Consider the following 13,041-nt stretch of genomic DNA (forward strand, 5'->3'; position numbering starts at 1 on the left):
ATATTGGCTGGATAGGTCCACAAATGTCCCTTTGAATCTTCTGAAGAAACTTAGGAGGGTAGTGAATAATCTTTGTAATTGAGGGTTGAGTATTCAACTTCCCTAAAAAAACAAGCTTTGCATGGCGAGAATCTAACATAGGGAGGTAAATGATGCTTATGTGATGATTTGAGGATACGGCGCATCATGTCATGTCCAGAATGTCATATACCGTCATGCCAAAGCAACAAAATGCTCTGGAACCCAGGCACAGGGTCAGCCACATGGTGGGTCTCTATGTCGCGAATGGTCATCATGTATAACCCGTTCCTCAGCTTTTCATGAATACACTTCTGGCCATACTCGTAAGAAGTGATACAAAGAAATTCAGAACCATTCTCTTCAATGGTTTCAACATGATATTGATTATCTCGAATATCTCTAAAACTCAGTAACGTTCTTCTGGAACATGGAGAATAGAATACCTCTTTAATGTTTAAGACAGTACCATTAGACAACATTATATGGGTGTTTCTGTATCCTTCTATCAGGTTGGATGAGCTTGAAAGGGTTGTTAAAGGTGCATTTTTAGGTACGAAGTTAGTAAAATAATGTCGCTCATGCAAGATGGTGTGTGGAGTAGCATTATCAACCAGACAACTAACTTCCCCACTATTCATGCACAGGAATAAATTAATTGAATCCATCACATGAATAAATATAATTTCATTCATTCAATTAATCAATCGAGAAAATAATTATCCATAATTCAAAACAAACCAAACCAAACAAATTATTCCAAAGACTTAGACAAATTGTCCAAAAATTAAACCATAAACTTAAGAAAATAAGGGGTTTTCGGCCACACCTAGGGGGTTTGGCCACTAGGGGTAAAAACACCCTAAAACCATGTCTAGAAAAATAAAGCTTTATTCTTCCATTGGAGTTGATGCCTCATATCTCCATAGATGTAGTAGTATCTTCAGGATGTTCTACATTAGCAAAGTTAGACTCACGACGGAAATGATACTTGGCAATGGCCTTGGGGGTAGCTCGGGATATGCGTGACCAGTAACACATCTCCAATTCAGTAAAAGTTGATTGAACGATAACTTTTCCCTTGTTCTTGAAGTTTGGGGCCTTAGGGGCAAGGGGTTAGCGCTTCTAGGTCAAATTTTCCCCCTTGGTTGGGCCTCTGCTCTATTGACCTTGGGCCCGTGGCTGGCTTTGCCGCCCATTTCCATGGCCACGATGATTCTTTCATCGTTTATGGCTGCTAGAATTAGTCGCATACGTTTCAAGTGGAGAGTTCGAGCCAGTAGGTTAAGCTTGATGATTTCTCATCAAAAGCTAGTTCTGCTTTTAAGCAAGAAGTAAAACAAAGATCAAATTCAAAAATTTGGTTAACTTATGTGCCTTATATTGTTGCTACAGAACAATATTGGTGGCATTGAAGGTCGAATGGATCTTCTCGTCAGTTAAGTCCACTTTACAGAACTTAAGCAGTGATTGGATTCGAGAAACTTCAAAGTTGTATTCATTCACAAACTTAAAGTCTTAAAAACACAAATGCTGCTAGTTTTATCTTGCTTCAGGCATGTAAATGTCTTTCTGGGGATTGAAACGATAGGCCAAAGTTAACCAGAGGGTGCGTTGGTCCTCCTTAGCAAAGTACTCGATCTGCAATGCATCATGGATGTGTCTTCAAATGAAAATCATTGCAATAGCTTTCTTAGCTTCATCGACAGGGTTGTCATCGATAGGTTCCTCGATAGTAGCTCTAATACCCTTTGCGGTAAGATGGAGCTTCACATCTTGAACCCACTTCAGGTAGTTTCCACCAGATACTTCCAAAACGGTAAAATCGAGCTTGTTCAAGTTCGACATGTCCCCAAAACGGAGGGTACAACAAAATGTGGTTAGTCATATGGTAAGCCTTAGACATACACTGTACAACATTTGGGTTTTATATACATGTATAGGTTTAATTTAAACATGAAAGCTACAGGTTTCATGTGGTAAGTTTTGAATGAAAACTTCGGGTTTCAAATGCACTAAATACGAAACTACAGGTTCAATTTAGTTTTATAAATGAATAGTTCATAAAGGAAAGGTTCCTGCAAGAACACAGATTGCAATATGTTGATTTAAGTGTAGTTGATTTGAGTTGCTTCGAGAACTCAAGTGTGAGAGCTTTGGGACTACGAAAGGATGTCAACGGTTCAAAGTAAAAAAATAAATTATTGAATCGTTAATGTCCAAAAGTGATCTTCAGGTCAATAATTTTGGATTAATTATCAGATTAATGGACTCCTGGTCCATTAATTAATTCAACAGATCGAGATTAAACAGGGTCGATTGTGGAAGCAAAAATAATGACAGACGGGTCATATTAGCATCAGTTGGCGATAAGCCAAGTGATAATTAAATTAATATTAATTAGCGTAAGCCAAAGAACCCCAATAAAATAATTGGATCGAAAAATAACGCGGCCTAACCAAAAATGGGCTAGCTGTGATGCCGGCCTAACCAAAAATGGGCTAGCTGTGATGCTGGGATAGGCTATATAGTCTGGTTGCAAACCATTTAGCCTCGGGGAGGGCTATGGACTTTTGGGCCATATGGTATAGGGTAAGCCCAGCAGCAAGGGCTACTGGTTTGGGCCAAAAACAAGCATGGGATGCAGGCCCAACAATTGTTGGCCTAAGGGTTAGTGCGAGAAGCTCAGCCGAATGTGGGGTTGGGTTTTAGGCCTAGGCATTTCAAGCCCAGCAACATCTAAATCTGCTGGCAAGTTGGGCTGAGGGTTGGCGAAGCCCAACAAGCAACACAGGCTTGTTACATGAAGGCCTAGGGCATGGAATGGACCCAACAAGCATCTGGGCTTGCTGTAGGTTGGCCAAGGACATGTGGAACAAAGCCCAGCAACTCAAAAGTTTCTAAAAAGGGCTAGAGGGGCTGCAAGCCCACGATAACCCTACCAAGCCAAGGCCTGGTGGCCATGTAAGCGCAGTAAAGCCCAAAGGGCTGCTGCCATGTGGTCCAGACATCAAAACGACGTCATCCTAGTGGTGTGCTCGACGCTGCCTGGTTGCAGGCCAGCGATGGAGAGCCACGACCTATGCTACAAAAATCCCAGAAAATTTCAATTTTTTTTTCGACTTTGTCTAAGGTTTGTAAAATCCTAATCGCTTTTAATTTATATATATATATATATATATTGTTAATTGAATTATTGGTAATTTGATGTGGAGGATAACCAGGATTAAATATGCCATGAAACCAACTGTTATAAACAAATAGAAAGAATTGAACAAATTATTGGTCTGTGTTTAACTTGAATTTGAGATATTCGATGAATTGACTATGAGTAAGGATTTTATGCCATTCAGAATCAGTTGTTATGAAAATATTCTTCATAATGAAAATAATGAATTCAAAATAATGATGCAAATATAATTTGAAAATAAGTTTTATTGCAAAACTTACACTGGAAGTTACAATTGATTTACTGACGATTGAGTCAGCAAATAAGAAAATGACTAATGAAAAGGATATTGATGCACACAGGGATCCTTAACATTTGAAAATTAAAAGTGTTTACAATTTTTTATTTCTTTGGGTGCAGTGTGAACTCAAAGAAAACTTTTACTGAGAAATTGTGGAAATTCCAAACTTGAAACTTTCTCCTCCGTAGTCCACCTCTTATAGATTTGGAAAAGCAGTTAGATGATGACTTACTTTTACTATTGATGAATGATGACTTGCTTTCACTATTAAACAGTGAAATTTGTTGGAATAATTGCTACTTTCACTGTAGAACGTGGATGATTGAATGACTCCAAGCTTTCTCATAATCATTGGTGGGAACGTGCTGGCTAATTGAATAATTACATGCCTTGTCGGAATTATTAGTGCAAATAATACATGAACGCTTCACATGGTGATTTTTGAAAGATGACTAAAGTTTTCTCGAGACTTTATGCAAATGGGTCCTGGGAATCTTAGTAGTCAACCCACATGGCTGACTATGTTTTTTGGCTTGCTGAGTTGGCTGGTTGCTGTGAGAATGCATCTAAAGATTCGGATTATGCGGCTTCTTCTTCTTTAATATGGAGCATCACTGCTTTTGCAAGTAATTGTTGAGCTAGGTCTTTGACTGGAGATGGAGTAATGGGAAATTCTGTGAGGACCAGACTAATGGTCTTCTGATGGTTAAATTTATCCCACCACTTGACTGATCTGGCTCGGTAGATTTCACCTGTTTTGACTTCATAATTCCACTTCATGATCCATAAGACTTTGTATTTGTCCATGAATATTGGGAGAACTGTAATTCTATAATTGAATCGGCTTCTGTCAAATTTATTCTGGAAATTGGTGGAGATGAACTGCATAAGCTTTTCTGGTAGGAAACTAGTTGTGGGCTGTGAATTGACCACCATTTCGGGAACCATGCAAGAAAATTTAATCTGAAACTCTTGTCAAAATTAATGAACCATGAATGACTAAAATCTTTTGTTTGATGGAGAAAGATGTTAGTCTATGAATCAATATAATCAAAGTAATTGTAATAGTTATTGGGAATGTGGACATATTGGGTATGAAGAGGTTTGGTTTTATAAAAGGGGATTCCCCAATCTGATTCGGTTAAAAACCATCCAATGTAGAAAGAATGATAGAGGATTTTGTTTTCATGGGTTTCGCTGTAGAAAGGTTTAATTGAAATGGACTCGGTTTTGCTGAGGATGGCTTGATAGTATTTTACTGTTTTATGCGGTTCTGTAGGATGATAATGGAAATTGGGTGAAAATACCATTTTGGCTAATTTTTTTTGTGCTTGTCCTTAATTGGGATTGAAAGGGATATTGAAAAGATATTCACTAGGGATTTTCTTGACATATGGTGATGTTTTGGTATAACTGACTGGTTGGGATGATGATGATTGGTATGTTGGGGTTGAATAAGGATCATATTGACTGACTAATGCCATTTGATAGTTGGGACGTGGTGTTTGGTAATTTGGCCTAAGGTTTCCTATTATGGAACATAAGGGAGTGAAACGGTTGGTAATGGCTAAGGCCGATGAAGAATTTAGGCTTGATTCTTGTTTGATTGATGGTGGTGGTAGAGTGGCTAAAAGCCTCATCTGATCACGTCTTCTTGCTGTCATTCTTTCCCTGCATAAATTCTTTGGTTAGGAAATCAGGGATACAATTTTGACTACCTTTGATATATTCGATTTCAAAATAAAAAAAACTTAATATAGCTTGCCATCGTGCAAAAATATTTTTTGATGCAATGTTTTAAACATCTTTTTGTAAAACATGTTTTGTAGATTTGCAATCAACTCTGACTAAAAACTTTTGATTTAATAAATCATCTTGAAATTTGCTAATGCATAATACTATAGATAATATTTCTTTCTTAATAGTACTATAATTACTTTGTACTGGATTCATACTCTGGAATGGAAATGAACAATTTGTTCAGGAGATCCAGAAGAGATTGACTATTTGAGAATACCCCCTAACTAATTTCAGATTTATCAGTTTCAACATTTTTGAAGGAATTAAGAGTTGGAATGCCAAGACAAGGCAAAGTCTTAACATGTGATTTGATTTGTTTAACCATAGAGGTTTGAGTATTGGATCATGATGAGGGATTTTCCTTTAGATGATCAAACATCTAAGATGTGGATAAAATTCTGCAGCATAATTTAAAAGTCCTAAAATCTCTGTAATTAGGTTTTGATTTCATTCGGGAACTTATCTGCAAATTGAATTACTCTATCTATTGGTTGAATGGTTGACTGGTGGATATTGTATCCTAAAAATCTAATTTTGGTCTAGAATAACTTAATTTTGGTTGCTGAAACAACTAATCCATTTGACTTAATCATCCTAGCAAACATATTTAAGTGTTTCCAATGCTCATCTATCGATTTGGAATAAATGAGAACATCGTCAATATAAACAATTGAGAAATAACTGTATTGATTAAATATTTCGTTCATGATGTTCTGAAGTTCACTGGGTGCATTCTTAAGACCAAATGGCATTACATTCCACTCATAGTGACCAAAAGGAGTGACAAATGCTATTTTGTATTTATCATCTTCATGAATTTGAATCTACCAAAATCCAGACTTCATGTCTAATTTTGAGAAGATCACAGCTTGATTAAGTCTCTTAATTAATCTCTTTTATTAGGAATTGGATACCGTATCCATTCCAAGACTTTATTAAGAGGTTTGTAATTAATGACTAACCTAGGAGTTCCGCTTTCTAACTCAGCATTTTTCTGGACATAGAAAGCAGGACAAGACCATGGTGGTTCACTTTTCCTAATGATTCCTTTATTGAGAAGTTCTTGGATTTCTGTTTGCAGAATTCCAAAACTTCTTGACTCATTTGGATTGGTCTGGCTTTTGTTGGTATTTTCTTTTCATTAAATTCCTTATTGTAAGGAAGTTTAACAATGTGTTGTTTTCTGTGCCAAAAGGCGTTCGGAATATTCGAACAAATTTCATTAACAAGTTTCTTTTGCAAGTTGTAAATGCTTTGTAACAAAGATTTGTTTGTTAATTGTTCTTCAATTCTTTTTTAATTAATTTCTTCTTTTAAGAAATTAATTTGTTGTGATTTTTTGGTAACTAGATTGATGATTTTTTAGATGTTATCTTTTTATAATTCTCTTAATTTTTTGAGATCTGTTTCCGTGCAGAACTCAAATGTGATTTTTTGTCCTAACATTCGGGTGGTTATATGATTATGGTGTACCTTAAAATGATATAGAAGAGCTATGAAGGGGAGATCTAAAATGACTAGGTCTAAAATATTTTTTTATCAAAACAAATGGAGTTTTAAGACAAACATTGTTTTGACAGACATGGGCATTTGGGATTTCATATTTAATTGCATTGGTGACTGATTTCATAGCACTAAGAATTTCCGTTGATTTATGAAAGTACTTAGTGGGAATTAAACCTTCTTGAATACAATTCAAGTCTGCACCTTAATCAATTAAGGCAATTATTTCTAACTGGAAGTCTTCAATTATTATTTTTATTTTAGAATACCATTTCTAAATCCTAATTTTTTGTAGTAATCCTAAAACTAGGTTTTCTGTTTGATTTTTTATGGACTTGGATTCTGATTCTTGGTCTGAGGAAGAACTATTGTGTTCTTCATCATTATTGCTAAGGAGTGCTTGTGTTTGGATGCTACTAAGATATGAGCAAATTTCCATGTTTTCTGATTTTAAGGACTTAATTTCTTCCTTAATTTTGTTGACTTCTCTTTGTAGATCTTTAACCGTAATTTCTTGTTGACTTCTCTTTGTAGATCTTTAACCGTAATTTCTTTCTTAGCCTTGTTAAACTTTTCCAGGGTTATGCTAAGACAGATTTTTGGGGCTACTTGGGGTTAACTAGTACTGACTTCTTCAAGGGAGACTAACTTCTTAAGTTTCTTTAAATAAAATGACTTTAATTCAAGGTCATCTACTTTGTTGATTAACTCAATAAGAAGAACTTCATGTTCTTCTTGGTTATTGAGGACTGAAATCTTTTGACAACAAGTATCAGTTCAATCTATTTTAATGTCGAGGTATGAAAAACCACATGAGGAATTATTGGAAGAAGATGAATTAGAACCTAAATTATCTTCGGATTGACTATGGTCTATATCTCTTAATTCTAAGACTTGGATTAGTTGGGTTTTCTCTTTTTCAAAGATTTTCAAATGGTTGATTGTTTTCTTGACTCTACATTTATTTGCATAATGACCAAATTTGCCACACTTGTAGCAATTTCCTTTTTGTTCTTGGTTTTTTTTATGGAATTTTCCTAAGGGTTTCCTTTTCCACTTGCTGGACTTGGGTTTCTCGTAAAATTTATTTGTTTCAAAATTCTTATTTTTGAATTTGTTATATTTAGGGTGTTTCCTATTGGAGTACTTATTTGGATACATATTGTAAGCTTCTGATTTTTTCTTTTTGTTGGATGGAGCAATAGGAGGTAATCCGTATTGTTCACAAAATGTGCCTAATTCATATTTGGCTATTGACCTGTCTTTGTTGACTTGTTTTGTAATTTTCATATCAGTAACCATTTTCAATAAGTATTTCCGTAAGTAAGGGTATGATATGGTATGATACCTTCTTCATTAACTAAGACATTTCTAATTTTATGGGCAAATAGATTTGGTAATCCATTAATGAATTTTTCTTGCCAAAATGGTTGATTATCCTATATAAGCATAACTCTAGACATAAAAACATCTTTGTACCATCTAAAATCACTTAGGGTTGGACATCTTAAGTTACCAATAATTCAATTAATAGTTCACTCAATGATGATCAATTATGATCATCATTGCCCTTGGTTTAATTGTCCTCATCGTTATTATCATTAGATTTTTCGTCCCATTTGGTATCAAAGACAAGTGAGTTGTAATTGAGTTATCATCTTTATAATCAGCACATTTTTCATCTTTCAGTTTTCATTTACAGCTTATCTTATTTGTTAACCTTTTATGTAGGATTGTTTACTTTCAACCCAAACACTAAGGCGTGTTTCAAACAATAAGTCCATAGGATTGGCATGAGCGGAATGGGAGTTTAGCAAATATGCGAGGAAGGTAAAAGCCAGTAAGATTTCTGTATATTGAAAACATGCTTTTTGAGCAATATGAGTAGATTATTTAGAACTAATTCAACTGCTAGCACTAGCTCCATGTCCAGTTTAAGTAGAATTACAGACATAGTAAATGAAGAACAAAAATTAGAATTTCAAACAGATGACAGTGTCGACTTTGGAGATTAGAATATCCCCGAGGTTTCTAGTAAAAATATTTACAAAAAGAAATGGTCAGTAGTTTCTTTGAGAAGTGAACATCATGTCAAAACAGTTGAAAAAGCTTATGCTCTTAGTAAAGAACATGAAACTTGTCAATTATTCACACCAGAACAAATCAAAACTCGTAGAAAAGATGGTTACAATTACATTCACATAGGTCTAGTCCAAATAGCAGTCAAGCCCTTAACAAGAAGAGGCCTCAATACCTTTATTTTATTATGTCTCTAAGATGCAAGATTCACTGACTTCAGTTATAGTATTCTTGGAATGATCGAGTCAAGTCTTTACAATGGACCAATTCATTTTGATTGTTTCCCAGATCTCACAATAAGTCTCTCAGATCCCCACATGCTGAAAGCACTTACATTAAACATAAAAACTTCAGGGTACCAAGTCCTTGAAGGAGTCCAACCATTAGCTTTAATTTTCAGAGTCTACTATAAAGTAACAGGAACAAACATGAATTTCCAAGCCCTAGTTAAAAGTCCTAGAGACCATATACTCCTAATCCAAACTAATCAAGAAAACGCCAACATCAAAATACCCAGAACCATTAGGTCGTCAGATATCAGTTTGCCTTCAGATTGGTGTTTGATTAATGAAAGTAAACCAGTTAGTATCCAAAATCAATAGAAACAACCTCTCAGGTGACTCATCCAAGATATCAGCCCAATACTCAGAACCAAGGAGAACAAACCTCTTCAACAGAATCTGACTTCGAAGCAAGTCAAATCAACCACCAATTACTAGTTTTAAATAAACCATTTAAACCTCGATGGAAGAAACTCAATGCTGACATCGAAACAACAGAAAATATTCCCAGAAGGAATATTTTTCGAAACAAAATATACAAAAGAACAAAAATTGGACATTTACAATAAATGGACCAATTTCATGAAAAAGCACATATTTGAAGTATTTTTCTTCAATTTCGTTGAAAAATATTACTAGTCTGATAAGAAGTTAGAAGTCATCATCAAAGAAAATTGGGTTAAAGAAGACAAAACCATAGTCTCTTCTAGTCCCCCTCCACAAGAAATAATTTTAATTACAACTACAAATACACAAGTACCAGCCACTCCTTTCAAACTTCCAAAAGAAGATGCAAGAGTCAAGTTAGTCATCGAACAAAAAAATTTCACAAACTAGAGTATACACACCATAGGAAAATAGTTAGACAAAATTGAAACCAAAATAGATAGACTTTCTCACCCAAAACCAACAATTAGGGAAAACCCCTTAGTTAACTTCCCAGAGTCTTCCTCTAGCACAATCGCTTTGAAAACAATTTCCACACGTCAGAAAATAGATCAAATGTTACAAGAGTTAAAACAAGAAAAAATAGTCAATGTTTTATAGCACCCAGATGAATCTCAACCAGAAACAACTTCTGCAATATGGGATTCTGAAGGTGAAAGTGAAACAAATTCTATCAGAAAAGTAGAAGAAGCTTTTCAAAATCTTGAAATGAAACAAATCACAAACAAAAGAGTCAACCCAACAACTCTTACCAAAAATTGGTATCCAATGCCAACACCCTCGAATATTCAATTTGAGGAAAGAAACATCCAAAACCAATTATCAGTCTCAGCTGATAAACTCTATGAATGGAACATAGATGGATTATCAGAACAGGAACTTTTGAACAAATTACAACACATCTCCATGGTTGCTAATAGTTATATTACCAATCATAATCTCAGTCAAACTCAAGTTGTCGACCTTTTGATCACTGGATTTACATGAATGCTTCATTCCTGGTGGGAAAAATATCTCACTGAACAATAAAAAAATGAAATAAAAAATGCAGTCAAAAGAGACTAAGATGGAACACCCATCTTTGATGAGCAAATAGGATGAGGAGTCCCAGATGCAGTCAACACATTAATTTTCATCATTATAGAACATTTCATATGAACACCAGTAATGTCACCTTCAAAATTCATGACCAATTTAGTAACTTAAGATGTCCAACCCTAAATGATTTTAGATGGTACAAAGATGTTTTCATGTCTAGAGTCATGCTTAGACAGGATAGTAATCAACCATTTTAGAAAGAAAAAAATTCATTAATGGATTACCAAATCTATTTGCCCATAAAATTAGAAATATTTTAGTTAATGAAGAATGTATGATACCATATCATACCCTTACTTATGGAAATATTATTAATATTATTCAAAAAGAAGGATTGAAAATGTGTATTGATATGAAAATTACAAAACAAATCAACAAAGACAGGTCAATAGCCAAATATGAATTAGGCACATTTTGTGAACAATACGGATTACCTTCTATTGCTCCATCCAACAAAAAGAAAAAATCAGAAGCCTACAATAGGTATCCAAATAGGTACTCCAATAGGAAACACCCCAAATATAACAAATTCAAAAATAAAATTTTGAAACAAATAAATTTTACAAGAAACTCAAGTCCAACAAGTGGAAGAGGAAATTCTCAGGAAAATTACATTCCAAAAACCAAGAACAAAAAGGAAATTGCTACAAGTGTGGCAAATTCGGCCATTATGCAAATAAATGTAGAGTCAAGAAAACAATTAACCAATTGAAAATCTCTGAAGAAGAGACAACCCAGCTAATCCAAGTCTTAGAATTAACAGATATAGACCCTAGTCAATCCAAAGATGATTTAGGTTCTAATACGTCTTCTTCCAGTAATTCCTCAAGTAGTCTTTCATCCTCCGACATTAAAATAAGATGCACTGATACTTGTTGTAAAAAGATTTCAGTTCTCAGTAAACAAGAAGAACAAGATCTTCTTATCAAATTAATCAGCAAAGTGGATGACCCTGAATTAAAGTCATTTTATTTAAAGAAACTTAAGAAGTTAGTCTCCCCTAAAGAAGTCAGTACTAGTCAACCCCAAGTGGCCTCAAAAATCTGTTTTAGCACAACCCTGGAAAGGTTTAACAAGGCTAAGAAAGAAATTACGGTCAAAGATCTACAAGGAAAAGTCAACAAAATTAAAGAAGAAACTAAGTCCTTAAAATCATAAAACAAAGAAATTCGCTCACATCTCAGTAGTATCCAAACACAAGAACTCCTTAGCAATAATAATGAAGAACACAATAGTTCTTCCTCAGACCAAGAATCAGAATCCAAGTCCATAGAAAATCTAACAGAAAACCTAGTTTTAGGATTACTACAAAAAATTAGGATTCAGAAATGGTATTCTAAAATAAAAATAATAATTGAAGACTTCCAGTTAGAAATAATTGCCTCAATTGACTCAGGTGCAGACTTAAATTGTATTCAAGAAGGTTTAATTCCCAATAAATATTTTCATAAATCAACAGAAATTCTTAGTGCTGCAAATCAGTCACCAATGCAATTAAAATATAAAATCCCAAAAGCCCATGTCTATCAAAACAATGTTTGTTTTAAAACTCCATTTGTTTTGATAAAAAATATTTCAGACCCAATCATTTTTGGTTTCCCCTTCATAGCTCTCCTATATCCTTTTAAGATACACCATAACCGTACAACCACATGAATGTTAGGACAAAAAAATAACATTTGAGTTCTGCACGAAAACAGATCTCAAAAAATTAAGACAATTACAAAAAGATAGCATCTCAAAAACCATCAATCTAGTTACCAAAAAATCACAACAAATTAATTTTTAAAAGAAAAAATTAATTACAAAATAATTGAAGAACAATTAACAAACAAATCTTTGTTACAAAGCATCGACAACTTTGAAAAGAAAGTTGTTAATGAAATTTGTTCGGATATTCCCAACGTCTTTTGGCACATAAAACAACGCATTGTTAAACTTCCTTACAATAAGGAATTTCATGAAAAGAAAATACCAATAAAAGTCATACCAATCCAAATGAGTTAAGAAGTTATGGAATTCTGCAAAACAGAAATCCTAATGAGTCAATAAGTTATGGAATTCTACAACACAGTCAGCCAAGTGGGTCGACTACCAGGATTCCCAGGATCCATTTGCATAAAGTCACGAGAAAACTTCAGTCATCCTTCCAAAATCACCATGTGAAGCGTTCAGGCATTATTCGCACCAATAATTCCGACACAGCATGAAATTATTCAGTCAACCAGCACGTTCCCACCAATCATTCTGACAAAACTTGGAGTCATTCAATCATCGATGTTCTACAGTGAAAGTAACAATTATTCCAACAAATTTCACTGTCCATCAATAGTAAAAGCAAATCA

The sequence above is a fragment of a genome, unplaced genomic scaffold (assembly GCF_019419815.1).
Source record: "Pyrus x bretschneideri cultivar Hongxiangsu unplaced genomic scaffold, Pyrus_bretschneideri_v1 Contig18, whole genome shotgun sequence".
Taxonomy (NCBI): domain Eukaryota; kingdom Viridiplantae; phylum Streptophyta; class Magnoliopsida; order Rosales; family Rosaceae; genus Pyrus; species Pyrus x bretschneideri.